The sequence below is a fragment of the Macaca thibetana genome, chromosome 7 (assembly GCF_024542745.1).
Source record: "Macaca thibetana thibetana isolate TM-01 chromosome 7, ASM2454274v1, whole genome shotgun sequence".
In the NCBI taxonomy this organism is placed as follows: domain Eukaryota; kingdom Metazoa; phylum Chordata; class Mammalia; order Primates; family Cercopithecidae; genus Macaca; species Macaca thibetana.
Genome location: NC_065584.1, coordinates 19795498 through 19813431, shown reverse-complemented (window position 1 = coordinate 19813431; position 17934 = coordinate 19795498). Strand labels below are relative to the sequence as shown.

Genomic DNA, 17934 nt, shown 5'->3' with positions numbered 1-17934 from the left:
TCCAAGTTATGCCAGGCCTCCTAGTTGCCTTGGATGTTCAAACTGGGGTCTTCTTACTGGGGTAACCCCAAAAGTCCTATTGCAGAATCGTTCCTCACTAAAAGCTGAATGAAATGGGATGGTTTGGGCAAAAAGTTTCTCTTGGCCATGTGAATATCTTAAAATGCACTGTGACTATACATGGTCAACTGATCTCCATAAATAGTTAATACTATCGCCTTTCACTTCCAAACCTATCCTGGATGGGGTAATAAAACATATGGTCACCCTACTGCTATGTCACCCTAACAGACATCAGATGTTTATTTCTGAAAGCATTTAATGCAGTTTTGCTTTCTGAAGTCATGTTGGATTATACTTGTGATTCTGAACACATAGAGAAGAAAGTAGAAAACCCCTCAGTCTTTTTTACTAAAAAGATCTTTGCCGTCTGTATGGTGTGAAGGGCAACTCATTCTCCATCTGCATCTGTCCATCTCAATGCCGAGTACTAGGTGATAAAGTTACATGCCCGTGATAATTCTACTGCAGCTGATTTGTGTTTGTTTGTTTTCTTTTTTTTTAATGTGGAACTTTCCAGGTGTCTTGATTACCCATCAAAACTATCCCAGAACATTCTCTAATTTATGGAAATCAAATTGTTTGTTGTTTGAACTCTTTATCTAAAAGTCTATCAGCCCCAAATGAAGCTAATTATGTAATCTAGTCATATCTCTAGCCATAGATAATTTAGTCATTTTTCTAAAAGATATAGAAACTGCTAATACAAGGTTTAGAGGACACCAATAGGCTTGTCTGCCTCTTCCCTCTTTTATAACAGTCTCCTCCTGCTGACTCCTACTGTGAAAGCAGCCATTTTGTTAAATGGAGGCCTGTCCAGTGGCCGCAACTGATTGGTCTAGAGGCAGATGCTTGATACAGCCTGGGCCAAGCAGAGCAAACTAAAGTCCTGCCCAAAAATTTACCGATTGAGTCTCAAAGAGAGTCCTTGATTCTCTGGGTAACTGAAAGCTCTAAGGTATAAAGCTTTGGAATTGTTGGTGGTTGTGTTCTGACCTAATGAAGAAAGACAGAGAAGGGAAGGAGAGAAAAGGAGAGGGAAACAGTAAAGAATGAAGCCAAAGGCAGCAAGAAGCAAAGACTGGAGATGAAGAGAAAGCCCTGGTGATCTTTGAATTCCTGCTGCTTGTCATTTCTGAGCCTAGCTGCCTCCCTGTCTTTCCTGTCACTTGACCATTCATGTCTGCCACAAAACACCCAGATTCCTGCCTATAAATTTCCGCTTTGTCCTTAAGTAGAAAGATTTTGCTTTCTGTCACCTTTGATCAAGGAGTCCTATTACAAGAGGTTAATGTATGTGTCCCATTTAAGAAGGATCTTATGACAGGAAGTTCACAGAAAAACTACATAGTTAAAAGCCTTTACTTTACAGTTGAGATGCCCTTGAGCAATCTGCTGCCATTTCCCTCTTACAATTTAGGAATCTAAAGGCAATCTTTTTATAACCCCTCCTCACATTCTATGTATCCCTAGAGCCATTCAACCACCCTCATCCTTTTAACTGTTTCCATTGGGGGAAAGAGCAGATACTTTTAAAGAGGTATAATTAAGTTAAAATGAGGTCACTGGGGCGGGCCCTAATCCAGTATGACTGGTATCCTTATAAGAAGAGAAAATTAGGACATAGACATGTACAGAAGTGAATACGATTTGGGGACGTGGGGAGAAAGTGGTCATCTGTAAGCAAAGGAGAGAAGCCTGGAAGAACCAATCCTGCCAACATCTTGATCTTGAACTTCTAGCCACCAGAATTGTGAAAAAAATAAGTTCCTGTCATTTAAGCTTTTTTCTGGCAGCCCTAGCAAACTAATACCATCTGTGTTAATCAGGGTTCTCCAGAAAAACTGAAATAATAAGATGAGCTGTAGTCAACAAGTTTAAGACCCAGAGGAAGAGTCGATGATTCACTTAGAGTTCAAAGGCAGAAACAAACCCCATGTCCCAGCTGAAAGACAGGCAAGAGGGGCTTCCTCTTATGCTTTGGGTTCTGTGCAGGCCTTCATCTGATTGAGTGAGGCCCACCCACATTAGGTAGGGTAATCTGCTTTACCATACATTCAAATGTTATCTCATCCAGACGCACCTTCACAGACACACTGGAATAACGTTTGACCAAATGTCTGGACACCCTGTGGCTCAGTCAAGTTGATGCATAAAATTGACCATCACACCATCTTACAAAATGAGAGCTATTAACCAACTAATAGCCCAAATTATCGAAACTAAGTTCCATCCAGGCTCTCTACATGCATAAATGCGGCATAGGAAATAGAGTCACCCCTGATCCTGGAAAGATCCATAGATTATGCTACCAAATTACACAAAGTTCCAAGTGCAACCATCCTGCCTGCCAGTAACTGTAAATTTCTGATTCTGACCCCATCAGGATGCATCAAAGGTACCCAACCTGCAGGGCAAGCTCTCATGCAAGGGCAGTACTTGGAGGCACTTCACTTTTTAAGGTCCTGCTTCACTCTCTTTCCTCTAATATAGTGCAATTTATGAGGAATGAAAGGAGATTCTACATTAAAGTCATCATTCAGCAACTGGAAGTATGCCTCACTGCAGAAGAGGGCAATCCGCAAAGCTCTTATCCATTCCACATGTCCCTGTGGTTGGTCAGCACGCTGTCAGCTCTGCTTATTCCATGTATTTTTGACAGTCAGCTCCCTTCAGGGTTGGCATGTGTCATGGTAATGGCTATACCAACTGCAGTCCATGAAACACGGCTGAGTGTAATATAAGGGGCTGCATAAAGGAAGCTTTGGGTGGGAACTTTGTGAATTATCAGAAAGTAATTATACCCGTGCTTTACAAGTTGAAAGCGTCTGAGACTTTTGACAAAATGGGAAAAGAGAAAACCAACATCCTTTCCTGTGCTCATTACCTTCTTCCCATTAACTATTCTAGATGTACGTTTTCCATCCCCACACATTGAACTACTTTCTTCATCCTCCAAGTACTTACGCTTTGAAACTTCTTTATGAAATAGAAAAATAATCAGTTGTTAGAGATGCCCATTTTGTTTTCAGATTCAACACAAGTATATTCAACACTGAGATACCTGGGTAAATGCAACATTATTAAAAATAATTGTCAGGCAAATATAGGCAGGGATCAAGGTATAAAAAAGACAAAGGATGGTTGAACAGGCCATTAGCTCATCCAAAAGATCCTGAAAGAAATGAGGTGGTTTGGGCAAAACTTTCCTTGGCCCTATGAAGGTCTTGATATGTAGATGGTGTCTGCATACTGGGTTGTCTGGACAGCCCTGGTTTACTCGTGTGCTCCCTTTGTAATTCTTAATAGAGCTGCATTTTACTCTCAAGGTTTCCTGATTTGGATGAAATAGAGTTGCATTTCACTCTCAAGGTGTCCTGCTTTGGATAAAATATATGGTGGCCCTATGATTTGTCACCCTCTAATGGAACCCTTGTGGAAATTAGGCTCTGAAGCAAAACAATGACCATCCTGATGGGAACTGGGGACTCACTTCAGACAAGACCCCCTGATGGCTATACTTTCCAGCTATTCATGGGCCAGATTTAACCAAACAGTCTCAGTAAGGCAGCGTCAAGAAATGTGTGGTGATCCTGTTAGGTTTCTGAAATGGAGAGAGCTATAGAGCCATGAAACAAACTGTTTCATGAAGCTCCACTTCCTCTGTCTTCCCAGTGTAAGGGTCCCTCAGTGGGTACTGCCTTGACTTTTGCTGTCCTCTCTCTCTTTCTGGGAGCACTCCCTATTTATACAACCAGAGTCATTACTTCTGCACATCTCTCTGTATCACCGCCCCTTAGCCACATTTCCAGTCTCCCTCCCCAGTTACAGCCCCGCAGCCAAATGTCCACAGGACTTTCCTACTTGAATGTCCCAACAGCACCTTAATTTTCAAGTTGCCTACAACTGAACTCACTCTCTCCCACAATACACTCTCCTCTCTTTTTAATGTGTTTCCATTTACCCTTCTTAAGGTTATCTATGATTTTTCCTCCTCTTTTTTCTATGGTCCCCAGCTAACCCCTTACGACTATTCTTTAGTGAGGTTTCCCACACAGGTATCCTTCCTTTCTCTCTCTTCAAGGCTAGCACACTGGCTGTATTAGTCCGTGTCGCATTACTATAAAAGAATGCCTGCAGCTAGGTCATTCATAAAGAAAAGAGGTTTATTTGGCTTACAGTTCTACAGGATGTACAAGAAGCATGGCATCAGCATCTACTCATAGCAGAAGGCAAAATGGGAGCAGGTATGTCTCATGGTGTCAGAGGGAGCAAGAGAGAGAAGAGGAGGTGCCAAGCTGTTTGTAACAATCAGACCTCACAGTAACTAATAGAGTGAGAACTCACTCATTAGTGTGGGGATGGCACCAAGTCATTCCTGAGTGATCCATCCCCATTACCCAAATATCTCCCACCAGATCCCACCTCCAACATGGGATTGCATTTTTACATGAGATTTGGAGGGGAAAAATACACAAACTATATCACTGGCCTAGAGCTCCCCTTCCTCCACTGCCTCTGTCCTCTTCCCATTCCCAAGCAAACTTGTACTGAAGCATTTCTTGACCATGACATCCACCTGCTCAAAAAACCCAACCACAAATTCCATCGTCCATGAAACAAAGTTCAGCGTTCTTACTCAGGGAGCTGAGAGCTATAACAATCTGGCCCAGCTCCTCTCTGGAATTCCTAAACTCCTGTCTTGAATACAGGAGTACTATGACTTGGGTTAAGCGAGGGGCAGCCTGCAAATCACTGTCACAGCCATGACCTCATTCACTCAAATAACAGCCCTAAGAGGATAAGGAATTCAAGCAGGGCCTCAAACCCAGGCCTTACAAAGTCTCTTGTTCTTCTCAGCATAGCCCCCATCAACAATGTGGGGGGAATAATAAACTTTTCTTTTACAATTACTTAGCTTTAACGATATATGATACTCTTTATTTACAAAAGCATGACCTAAAAATAATTACTATTGCTTCCATGCCACGTTTTTCTCTTGCTGCTTCACCTTCAACGTAGAATTCAGAAAAACTCACAATGGACTACAGAAAGTTTATGTGCAAATAATTCATATTTTTAGAACAATTTTAGATGTACAGAAAAATTATGAAAATGATATGGAGTTTCCATATACTTCACACCCAGTTTCCTTGAAAACTAACATCTTATGTGGTGCATTTGTTAAAATTAAGGGACAATATTGGTAAACTATGACTAACTAAGACCCGTACTTTATTCAGATTCCCTTAGTTCTTATCTACTGTGCTTTTTCTGTTTTGGGATCCCATCTGGGACACCACCCTGCTCCATGTCTCCTTAGGTTCCTCTTGGCTGTGATAAATTTTCAGACTCCCCTTGTTTTATATGACCTTAATGATTCTGTGGAGTCCTGGCCAGGTATTTTGTAGAATGTCACTCAACTGGAATTTGTTTGATGTTTGGCTGATGGTTAGACTGGTGTTACAGGTTTTTGAAGGAAGACCACAAAAGTCAAGGGCCATTTATCTCACATCATTGCTGTTAGCATGACTTATGACTGTTGATGTTGGCCTTGATCACCTGGCTGGAGTAATGTTTGTCAAGTTTCTCCACTGTAAAATCTCCCTTTTCACCCTGTTTCCATACTGTTCTCTTTGGAAGGAAGTCACCATGCATGGCCCACACTTAGGGAACAAGAAGCTATATATTCCGTCTACCTCCTTCAGGACAGAGAATCTATATAAATTATTTTTATTTCTTCTCTGTGGACAATTTGTCTCTTCTTACCCATTTATTTAATTATTCCATCATTTATTTATGTCAGTATGGGCCCATAAATATTTATTTTAAGCTTTGCATTATGATCCAATAGTATACTTTAGTTATTTTTGTTCATATTGTTCCAGCTTTGGCCATTGGGAGTTCTTGCAGTTGGCTGTGTCCCTTTGACACATTCTCATCATAATGGTGTGGGTTTTTTCTTTTACTTTGTTTTCTAATCACTTCTTTGCTTTCTAATGCTACAAGGTGATCCATGCTTATTCTCTGTATCTCCAGCCCTAGCATAAGCCATTTATCCAAAGAGCTCTGGTTCCTTTTATTGGAGAATAGTACTAAAAACGAAGATTTAGGCAGTAGGTATGCTCCAAATAAATTCCGATTTATCCAAATCCCACCAAATTTTTAAGGAGTGTTTGAATATATGCTTATTTCTTACACATAAGTGGTAATAAATAGGTCAACTAATTTCCCATCTTATTTACAGACATGCATCATTTGGGGCCTTTTTATAAGAATGCTTTAATCCTAGCTTCTTCTGATGGAATAACCTTAGTGAGGTAAGTAGAATTAAAATGGTCATAATAATGATAATGGTTATAGCTATGAGAAAGACATTAAGTACTATATACACATTATCTTGTTGTATCCTAATAGCATCTCAGAGATAGAGGCATTATTATTATCCCATTTTGTAGATGATGAAAGCGATATCTGCCTTGATTGTCATACTGAGAACTAAATGAGAAAACACTTGTAAAGTCCCTAGCACAGAGCATGGAGAGGGAGCTCAATAAATCATTATTTTCTCACTGCCTTGCCTCTAGAAAAAAATAAAATAGGCAACCTTCAGCAACACATTAGTGGTAAAAATTCAGCTCATGGTCTATGAGATGAAAAATATAGGGGTTATATTAGCTCATTTGTTTTCTTTGTTGCTATATAAATGTGATCTGATTTACAAGAGCCAAAAATCAACCTGCTTCATGAAAGATCTCAAACAAAATGAAGAGGTATTTATCTTGAGAGTCAAGTCTGTTTACTGAGTTGAGTTGTCCTTTACATCACTCAGATTCTCAGACTTCAACAAAACTCAAATGACCCTTTAAATGTCTTTTTGAAAATCTTCTTAACTTTTATTTTAGGTTCAGGTGAATATGTGAAGATTTGTTTCATAGGTAAATTGCATCTCATAGGGTTTTGGTGTAAGATTTTTTCGTCACCCAGGTAATAAGCATAGTATCTGATGGGTAGTTTTCCTGTCCTCACCTTCCTCCCTCCTTCTCCTGTCAAGTAGGCCCCAGTGTCTATTTTTCCCTTCTTAGTGTCTATATGTACTTTTTGGAGCTATCTGAATAATATAAAGCACTTTCCCAAAACTTTAATGTTTGGATTAAGATGGAAAAAAACATTAAATAAATCCACAACACCTTCTAAGTTTTTAAAGCTAATGAAATGACACGAAGTTACCAAAATACCTATATATAATATGCAGAAAAATTATGGAAGCTTTGTTTCTCCAAGGGAGTAGTTCCACTATTCTTATAAATCTTGGGCAAAGAGGTTGAACCATATGCAGATTTGCAAGCTTTCTTGCACCGATTTAGACAGACTGTTATGAAAAATAAAAGGTTTGTTTTTCATTCTCCATAGTTGCTTCCAAACATTCCTTCCTCCTCTTAGTATTTTGAGAAGATGAAAATTGAGAGTTGAAGGAAAAACCAAGGTCATGAGTCTCATAAGCAGCAAAGACAGAATTTAAATCTACTCTGAGAACACTTTGTAGCCTCTCTACTGCCTTCACTCCAGCTAGAAGCTTTAGTTGCTGCTTACCAAATTCCAAACCTTTGCTAGTGACATTCTTTGACTTGAAGAGCCTTTGACTTCCTTTCTGCCACTCTGGATCACAGATTACAACTGGATGTAATCACCATGTACCCTAAAAGTCACCCCCATGTGCAATCTACTCGTGTGTTCAGAACTCCCCAGATTTTACACTTTGAACCAATCCGCAGTACTGCCCATTACAACACAGGTGTGCCCAGTCTCCCCAGCTGAATCATAAGCTTTCTCAGACCTGTTGCTTTCATTCTCTCACCCGCTAAGCCTAGCCTAGATAGTCTTAATATATATTTCTGAGTTCTTTTCATTGATTGATTATGTCTAGGGGCAGCTATAGCCTTAGTCTTTGGAGAAAAATATCAGAACAAGGCTGCTTCCCGCCCTAACCCTGGGCTGGCAGGGGGTTCAGAAGGCACCTGTCCTCAGCAAAGGTATTCTCCAGGCCAGCATTTTGGGAGCTCCAGAGCTCTGAGATTATTCCTTCGATCAGATTCCTTTGCAAGGGGATAATGGAGCTTAAAATATTTTTTTTAACATAAGAGCATAAAAAGTGAATTTAAAAGCAAATGGGCCAAGGTTTTTCCCTAGGAAGTCTTTCAATTTCACACATAGCAAATTCCTATGGTATAGACCTATTAGAAATGCTTTTTTAGCCCCTTTATGCATATTTGCTATGTTCCTCTATGACTCTGGTATCGCTTAATTTGACACCAAGCCTCTAAAGCCACATCTTCTTTCTTCCCAAACTATAAAAAGGGGCAAAATATTTTAATCATGAAGTTCTGTATAATTTAAAGATTCTCTTCTGTCTGCGTGAGTTACAGCAGTAATCAAAGGGAGGCTGGGGATTTGTAAAACTAAGACCCTAATTTTTTGACAGGTGTTCTGCTCGGCACGGAATTCACCTCTTTTTACATCGTATACGTACATAAGAGCAAATCATTAAATATATCCTTGGGACACACAGACAACAAAGAGGCAGAATTCGCTAGGTAAGAACTACCCTGCCTCAGTCTTAAACTCCATCATTCATTAATAACAGAAAAATAAATGATGGGAGTATTCTATTAGCTGCACAGTCTGAATCTGATTGATCCATCCACCTGGTAGTCCTGGAGGGACCAGGAGTCTTGATCCAACTATTAGTTACATTCTCCATTGCAGACAAATGAGAGATTGGGAATGGCTACCAGGCCCTATATTACCTTCCGATGCCCAGCCATTTAGGTCAGTGCAGTGATTAAACGCAGGGCAACTGGAGTCAGACAGAACTTGGTTTAAATCCTTGAGCAACTACCTGCTAGCTGTATGTCTTCTAGAAAGCTATTTAAGCTCTCAAAGTTTCAGTCTCCTCAAAGTCTGTTTATATCACAGAGACATTAATTATATCTACCTCTAGGGTATTGTAAATGAAGTAATGCATGGACATAATACCTGAAAAATAGCATTGCTCAACTAAAGACATTTCTTCTCTGGAAACCTGATTGGTATCTTGTTATCCATTCATTTGTTTTTATGCTCATATAACAAATTTTTTTTTTTTTTTTTTTGAGACGGAGTCTTGCTCTGTCGCCCAGGCTGGGGTGTGGTGGCCGCATCTCAGCTCACTGCAAGCTCTGCCTCCTGGGTTCACGCCATTCTCCTGCCTCAGCCTCCCGAGTAGCTGGGACTACAGGCACCCGCCACCTCGCCCGGCTAGTTTTTTGTATTTTTTAGTAGAGACGGGGTTTCACTGTGTTAGCCAGGATGGTCTCGATCTCCTGACCTCGTGATCCGCCCGTCTCGGCCTCCCAAAGTGCTGAGATTACAGGCTTGAGCCACCGCGCCCGGCCTAACAAATATTTTTGAGTCACATACAAGTACCATGTGAAGAGCATGTAGCAGTAAATAAAACAAGCCTTGTCGCTATCTTCATGGTACTCACAATCACCAAGATATACATGCAGAAAACAAGTAAATAAATAAAGTTTACAATTATATAACTCTAAGTGCATGAAGAAAAAAATAAGGGTCAGTGAAGGAGAGTAGTGGAGAGACATATTTAGATAGGGTCGTGTGTTAATTAGGACCCTGCAGGAAGAGATGGCAGACTCAAACGTTGTAACTTAGAGAAAGACTGTTCAGTGAAAAAGTGTGTAGAGGATTGAGGGAAACCAGGAAGAAATAGCGAGGGTCCCTGGAGGGGAGCAAAAGAAAAGCTAGCAATTGCTAAGAGTCTTTTCCAACCTCAAAGGATGAGAGGAGGAAGCTGGGGTGGCAGAGAGCATCCTCTTGACAGAAGCTTTCAGTAGAGGTACAGAGGCTACCAACATGACTCTTCAGAGAGGGAGCCCAGGGGATAAACACCCTGACTTCTCTCCAAACTCTGACTTTCTGCCCCTAAGAAGAAGCTGGTGTCCTGAAGAACTGTCAGTGCCTCTCTGAACACAGTACAGCGTGAAAAGTGGATTTCAAGTGCATTTAGAAAATATCCAACACAGGCAGTCAAGAAAGGTTCTTCTGGGAAGCAGACCTGTAAGTGAAGGACAGACACTGGGGAAGGAGTCAACCGAGAGAAGGCAGGGAAGAGCATTTGAGACAGCGGTGACTGCATGTGCGAAGGTGCTGAGGAAAGAAAGAGTTCGATGTGGCAAGAGACAGAAAGGAGGTCAGCAGGGCAGGAGCACAGGGGTGAGGCTGTGGAAGAGCAAAATGAGTTTGGAGATGTTCTTCTCAGGGACCATCGATCTACCCAGGTCCTAAATCAAACAGGGACATTTTTCTTCCCACCAACTGAGTGCTGGCCCCTGTTTTTTGACTCCTCCTCTCGACTGCTGTAGGCTAAACAGATGTATTTAATGTCAGTTAAAACCTAAGCAACCCCTGAAACTTCTGTGTGTTTCCATATACCATTCCATTTGTCTGAGATACTGATTCTTCTGCAGCCTATGCCCAGTGCTAATGCCAAGATAAAGCCTGACTATCACAGTTCCTTGAAATCACTATATGGGAGAGAAGGAGGGCTATCTTAAGCATGGCCACGTGTCTTAAACATTGCCAGGCATTGCCATATTGGAGAGAAGGAGGAGTATTTTAAGTACTGCCATGCTTGAAAATCAAGATGAAGCTTGAAAATCACCTTTCCTTGAAGTCACCATATTGGAGAGAACAAGGGGTATCTTAAGCATTACCATTTACATTATCTCCCAAGAAATATAATGTAGACTGACTATACCTCCCTGCCACTTTGTTGCTGAGCTTGGCCATGTGATTTGCTTTGGCCAGTGGACTATTAGCACATGTGATCCAAGAAGAGGCTTTAAATGGGTTTGTGTGATTTGGCTTGATGGCCTAAGGTCCTATGATCTCCCATGAGGACAGCATGTCCCAAGGATCCATGAGTCAACCTGAACCCAACTTGGAGTCCAGCTTGGCCCTGCCCTGCCATATTCAGCCTAGACCAGCCAAACTGCGGCTGACCTGCTGGCCCATGTTTGTCAGACAGCATCAGCTGAGATGTTTGTTTCTTATCAAAAACTGACTAATACTAAGTTTCTGGCAAATGTGTGGGAGACAGAGCCTGGGGCTAGTGAACAAATATAGGCAGGCTGGGGTGATTTCCAGCATATCAGACGACACATACCATTGTGTCAGAAAATGACTGGCTGTAAGCTTCCTGGTGCTTCATCGCTTCGTTTCCAGCAAGTTTGTGCATGTGAGAGAGCTGCACTGCGCCGAAAATGACTATTCCAGAGCCAAGGAGATTTCACTGGCATCAGAAGTATCGGATTCATGTTTTTCTTTTTATTTGTTGTTCAAATTGTTAATCCCAAGTGTTATAAAGTGCCAAGATCCTGCTTCCTCCTCAGCGTCCCCATGTGTTGGATAACTGCAGGTATTTGTATACATGCCTTTACACCCTCAGTGCTTCTCTTTATGAATCAGACTGGCTGGCCCTTTGAGCATTCTTCACATCGCTTTTGCCTGCCCCCTCTGTAGCTCCCAACCCATCTGGCTACAGCTGGCTCACACTTCACTATACTGCTTCAGACATGAGCTCACCAGAGTTCAAGAGAGATACCAGAAACCCTCCACTGAATGTTTGAAACAATACATAACTCAGATGAAATGCCGCCTGCTTTCCCTCGGAAACACCTGTAAAAGAAACTGAAAATATATGTACATTATCTATCTTCTCCATGTTTCCACTGAACCCAAATCCATACAGTAAAAGAAATTGCTCTAATAGCTTCAGAAAAAATTCCCATGCTAATGTAGTACCCACTGGCTCCCTGAAAACCCTACTATGCATCAGACACTGTGCCTGGCACTAGGAGGAATATTTTTTAAAATCACCAAATTCTCTGCCCTTGAAGAGTTCATGGATTAAAAAAACGAAAAGTCTTAAGCAAAGGCTACTACTGAGAGCAATGATTGGCAGTGAAAACTGGCTCATCAACGGGCCAAGCTTTTTACAGTATGTCATTGAATCCCTGAAACGGTACCCATATTATAGTCAGAACAACTGAGGCTTGGCAGGATCTAAAAACTCACCTCCGCCTGTAAGTGGATGTGAGACTTATCCTGGTTCCTGACTTTGTTTGACCCTGAAGACCATGTACATAGCCACTGCCCTTACTTCCTCTCCAGGGTCATAACGCAATTAAAGAATCCCAATAAAAGCATTTACCAAGCAAGATAGCCTTACAGTGGAGAAAGTGGCTTTCCAGGGGAGGAGAGAACCATATAACAAGGAAGATGAACAATGTGCGGGGTGTTCAAGAATGCACTAGGTTTTACATGTGGAAATAAAAGGAAAAGGAACGGTATTTGCAAAAGCAGAGTTGAGAAAGGGCATGGACCAGTAAAGGAGGTCACAGAAAAAGATGTGAGGTGGATGGCAACAAAGAGAAAAGGATGATGGAATAAAAGAGGTATAGAGCTACATTGGTACCAACTAAAAAGGACCCTGGAGCATCTTACAAATTAAGTGAGTTGTTAGTGCCCTTATAGGAATCACTTTTTTATTTTATTTTGTCGCCTGATCTCTCCTAGTTTGCATTTTTTGAAAATGAATCTCATTTTGCTGTTTATTACCCATATATTGAGCCTGTCTATATCTCTTGGAATAAATTCTATCCATCATTCTTATTGGATTTATTCCAGCACCACCCCAGTTTGTATAATTTGCAAATTTCATTAACATTCTCTTTGCTTTCTCCTGGAAACCATTAATAGCATTGTTGCATATGATCAGGCTTAACACCAATCTCTTTGGCACCCCTACTAATCAACTATCCCTTGCAGGATGTCACACGATTTATCACCATGCCTTGTTTACAGACCCCCTGAAAATTATCGATCCCTATGACAGTGTTCACATCCAAGCCAGTGTCAATTAATTTCATAAGTAAAATTTTGTGACGTGGTATCAAATGCATTACCAAAATCAAGATGTATTGCAGGGACCTTCTTCCCCTTCACTATGAATTTTAAATAGCTTTCAGGTTGCTCCTGGATGATTTATTTGTGGCAACACCAAGCGGCTTATTCACTCATGATTCCATTACTTCTCAGATGTTCCAGGCTATTTCCTCCATACACTTAAACCTACTAGAGGTAATCCCAGGGATCATTCCTCTTTTGAAAAAATAGGTGAATGCATTTGTTGTTAGCATGGACTTCTGTGGTCCCTACAAATATATGAAGTAATTTTAAAAAGCAATTCCTTTTCTCCTTGACTGGCAGCATTTATGAGATAGGTAGGTGCCTCCACCAACCTTGCTGCTTATGGATAAAACATCATGTTTTAGGGTGCTCCTTCTGGCCCATCTACACCCTCTATCTTGGAATTTCCTCATTAATTCATCCCTGGGTGCAGACAGTGTACACTGTGAAATACCCCAGCCAATGCACCTCACTGCCAGCTAGTGACTCTAAATGCTGCTTTAGGGACATAAATGAATCCAAATGCAGGTAATTAGGTCTAGAAATCTGCTGTTTAAAAATCATAATGTATTCAGAACCTGAGCCCATATAGCATCATGGTTTTTGTTGTTGTTGTTGTTATTGTTTTTTGTTTTGAGACAGAGTCTCACACTGGTGCCTGGGCTGCAGTGCAATGGTGCAATCTCAGCTCACTGCAACATCCGCCTCCTAGGTTCAAGCGATTCTCCTGCCACAGCCTCCCGAGTAGCTGGGATTACAGGTGCCCGCCACCATTCCTGGCTAATTTTTTGTATTTTTAGTAGAGACGGGATTTCACCATGTTGGCCAGGCTTGAACTTCTGACCTCGTGGTCTTGAACTTCTGACTTCATGATCCACCTGCCTCAGCCTCCCAAAGTGCTGGGATTACAGGCATGAGCCACCATGCCTGACTAGCATAATGTTTTTTTGCACTTCTTGCTCATTTGTCCCTGCCTGTGACTCCTTACCTTCACGGCCATTGACAGGGCATTTGACGGAGAATAAGATCTAAGTACGAACATCAACAATTTCTATCCAAATGTCCCTTTTGATATTTATCAAAACAAAAAAGGAGAAAATAAGAGTGGGAAAAGCAAATGAAGAGAGAGAAAAGGAAGCAGCCATTGGTTGGACACTCTTGTGAGAAGGAACGGCTTATTGTGAATTACACCAAAACTCAGTTTGTTTTGGTAGGGCTTCAATGATTTCCAAAAAAACACTCTGAAACGATCCAAGTTACATCTCCCAGGTACTTTACACAAGCATTTGGCTGCCTGGTGGACACAGGTTTTCCCATACACACCTGCAGAGATCAAACTGCAGTAGGCATTTAAGAGCTGCCCTAAATGCTTTTTTGAGTAAACTTGGTATATTATTCAGGGTTCCAATATCCTTCATATGGTTTGGCTGTGTCCCCACCAAAATCTCACCTTGAATTGTAATAATCCCCAAGTGTCAAGGGTGGGGCCAGGTGGAGATAATTGAATAATGGGGTGGTTTTCCCATATTGTTCTCATGGTAGTGAGTAAGTCTCATGAGATCTGCTGGTTTTATACATGGGAGATCCCCTGCAAACACTCTCTTGCCTGCCACCATGTAAGACATGCCTTTGCTTCTCCTTTGCCTTCCACCATGATTGTGAGGCATCCCCAGCCACGTGGAACTGTGAGTCCATTAATCTGTTTTCCTTTATAAATTACCCAGTCTCTGCTATGTCTTTATTAGCACCATGAGAACAAACTGATATAATCCAGTTGGCTCTATTTCTCTGGTTCTCTCTCTCTCTCTCTCTCTCTCTGATTTTGCTCTCTTGATTTGTTATGAGAAAATGGATCATATAATTATGGAGGCTGAGAAGTCTGACAATCTGCCATCTGGTAGCTGCAGGTCCAGGAGAGTCAATGGTATAGTTTCAGTTGAGTCTGAAGGCCTGAGAACCAGAGAAGCTGACAGTGGAAGTCCCAGTCCCAGAGCAGGAGAACATTGTCCTGGCTCAACAAGTAAGGTAGGAAGGGGACAAATCCTCCCTCCCTCTTCTTTTTGTTCCATTCAGGCCCTTAATGGATTAGATGATGCCCGCCCACACTGGGGACAGCCATGTACTTTATGGAATCTACTGATTCAAATGCTGATCTCATCTGGAAACGCCTTCACAGGCACACCCGGAAATAATGTTTAATCTGCATACCCCATGACCCAGTCAAATTGACACATAAAATGAACTCTCACGTTGGTCTTCCTCTACTGCATAACGAAGAGCTGTGGGGCCTCAACCTATCCTTGGGAGACTCTGAGATGAGTCAAATATGTTTTTTAAAAAATTATGGATACATCTTTATGCATGTGTGTGAGTGTGTTAATGTATTCTTGACCTCTAGCTACCTACAATGCACTCTGACTGTGTTCATGGTGACTGAACTTTTGCCAGGGCTGAACCATAGAAAATCTCACATGAGCCTCTCTCATTCTGGTACATGAAGTTTATGGTTTTCACTTGAAATCAAATCTTCAAGCCTAATTCTTGCCAGGGCACAAGCCCCTGACCTCACTGTGGTTGTTCCCATGGTGATGTCTGTGGTTTGGGGCCACTTCTTGAGCTGCTGGACTCTCTAGGCCACCTTGGCACACTCCACACATGCTTTGATCCCAGATCCTATAATGTGATCAAAGTACTTCAGCTTCACATTCGCCCATTCATTTATTTTTCAGCTGTGTATCAAACATCAACATGCAAGTCATGGTACTAGACACTTTGGTGCTCCCAAAGATGAACATGTTTTTGTGTCTGCCCTCCAGGAGTGAGAGTGAAGGTGGGAAACCTCATACGACACAAATACACATAAAACACGCGCACACACACACACGCACACACACACAGCCAAATACGATGCAATGGGTATTGCAGACACGAGATTGTGAGAATTGAGAGGATGAAGAGATCACAACTGGTTCTGGAAAATCCTTCTAGGCTTCATGAGGGAGGTAGATTTTAAAGGAACAATCTGGAAGTTGAGATGGGGAGGAACGTTTTGCAGCTAGAGGGGTGTTGGTCCATGTCAACTCTGGATCCACTCAGAGAACAGTGAGCAGGCGGATGAAGTGGCCTGAACTTGAATGAGTGCCATTACAGGGAATGAGTGGGGCCAGGATCTGAAAGGTCTCAAAGGTCAGGCTGGGCTTGAGTTTCATTCAAGAGGCATAAATGGCTTTGAGGAGGAGTGTAATTTAGTCTGTCTTTAGAATTGACCTATTGAACAATGTTTCCAAATCCTGTGTAAAATTTTGCTCTTTATGCCCTTTATGAATTCATTCATGAATGCATAATTTTATAGCACTTTTCTAAGTGAAAGGTGGCATGAGGGAGCCTATACAAAGACAAATCATATACATTCTGCCTCAGCCTTACTCAGGGTCGGCCAATGAGGGCTGGGATCAGCACATGTAGAATTTAACCCAGTTGAACCTGTTTCACTTACTGACAACCCCCTATCCCTTGCCTTCTAGCAGGACACTCTCCCTGGGCCCTCCTCTGGCTCTCCTCTGGTGTCCTTGAATACCTTTCTCTGTCTCCTTCCTCCTTTTTTGTCCCTCTGCCTGCCTTTATACCTTAGTCCACTCCAGAACTTGACCCTTGCTCCCTCTCCTTTTACACTTCATGGTCCCTTTGAAGAAGCTCTTCTATTTCCACAGCTTCAACCACCACTTACATGGCAATAACTACTGTCTGGCATCAACCTCTCCTCTGACCTCCGACTGACATTTTCCAATGACTCCTAACTACATGCACCAATACACACTTCAAAAGCAATATGTTCAAAGCCAAGGTCATTTTCATCCCCTTCCAAAATCTACCCCTGCCTGACCCTGTTCTCTGCATGATTCCCTATCTTAATTAACAATATCACTGCATACTACAGTGTTCACACTAAAGATATGGAAAATTTTCTGAATCCTACTTCTCCCTTAACCCCATATACTACTGATACTACTATTCAAACATCTGTGGAGTCCATACTCTCTCTCCATCCCAATCTGAGTGTGTCAACATCAGTTTTCTAGAGAGTCAACTGAAGATTTCCAAGAGGGATAACATCCAATCTGCACTATAAAGAAAGTGTAGCCACCTGGTAGAGAAGGAAGAGGGAAAATGGCATTCCAGACATTGGGAGCAGTATAAGTTGGCCCAGTGGTGTGATGAAGCAATGTCCTTGAAATCTGATGTGGAAGTAGAGAAGGGCTTGGGCGTAGGAGAAACAAAGGCTGGGACTACAGAGGGGACAGTAGCCAGGTGAGGAAGTGTCTTGTTCACTAGGCTAAGTAGTTTGGATTTCTGCCTCCTTGTTACTGCCACACTGGTTCTGGGTGGGGGATAATGTCTTCTATGAGAAAAATCATACCATCCACTTGTACTGTGACAAGTGTGGAATCCAAATTCACTTTATGTATATGGTTCAGAAATATCAAACTGAGAAATTAACATCAAACTCTTCATGGAACAGTGAAACTTCTGGGTCCTCTAGGAAAAAATGGAGGTGATCGTCACAATAAAATACATAGGACTTCCACAGAGAAACAACTGCCACTGGAAATAAGTTCATAATCAAAACTTTAAAATCCCAAGACATATACCATCCTAAGCAGAATCAGCAGTTGCAATAAACAGTAGAACTGGCACTCCAAGAACTGTAAGTGCCTACAATACCTAAATAACTATAATTTGGTATGCTTAAAATCATTAAGGAGAACAAAAGAAAAAATAAATCACAAACTTTAGAATAGAACATTAGGTTTTTTAAAAAATGGATTTCTAATAGAATCTAATAAG

General features: G+C 41.6%; 1 long non-coding RNA gene across 1 annotated transcript in view; it reads left to right on the top strand.

The window, feature by feature from the left end:
• Nucleotides 1–15442, top strand: part of LOC126960084 (uncharacterized) — a 41445-nt gene extending 26003 nt beyond the window's left edge. The window contains exons 3-5 of the long non-coding RNA XR_007727702.1: nucleotides 6308–6380; nucleotides 8543–8654; nucleotides 15163–15442. This is a non-coding gene — a long non-coding RNA (uncharacterized LOC126960084). The remainder of the gene's footprint in view (nucleotides 1–6307; nucleotides 6381–8542; nucleotides 8655–15162) is intronic.
• The last annotated feature ends 2492 nt before the right edge of the window (nucleotides 15443–17934 follow it).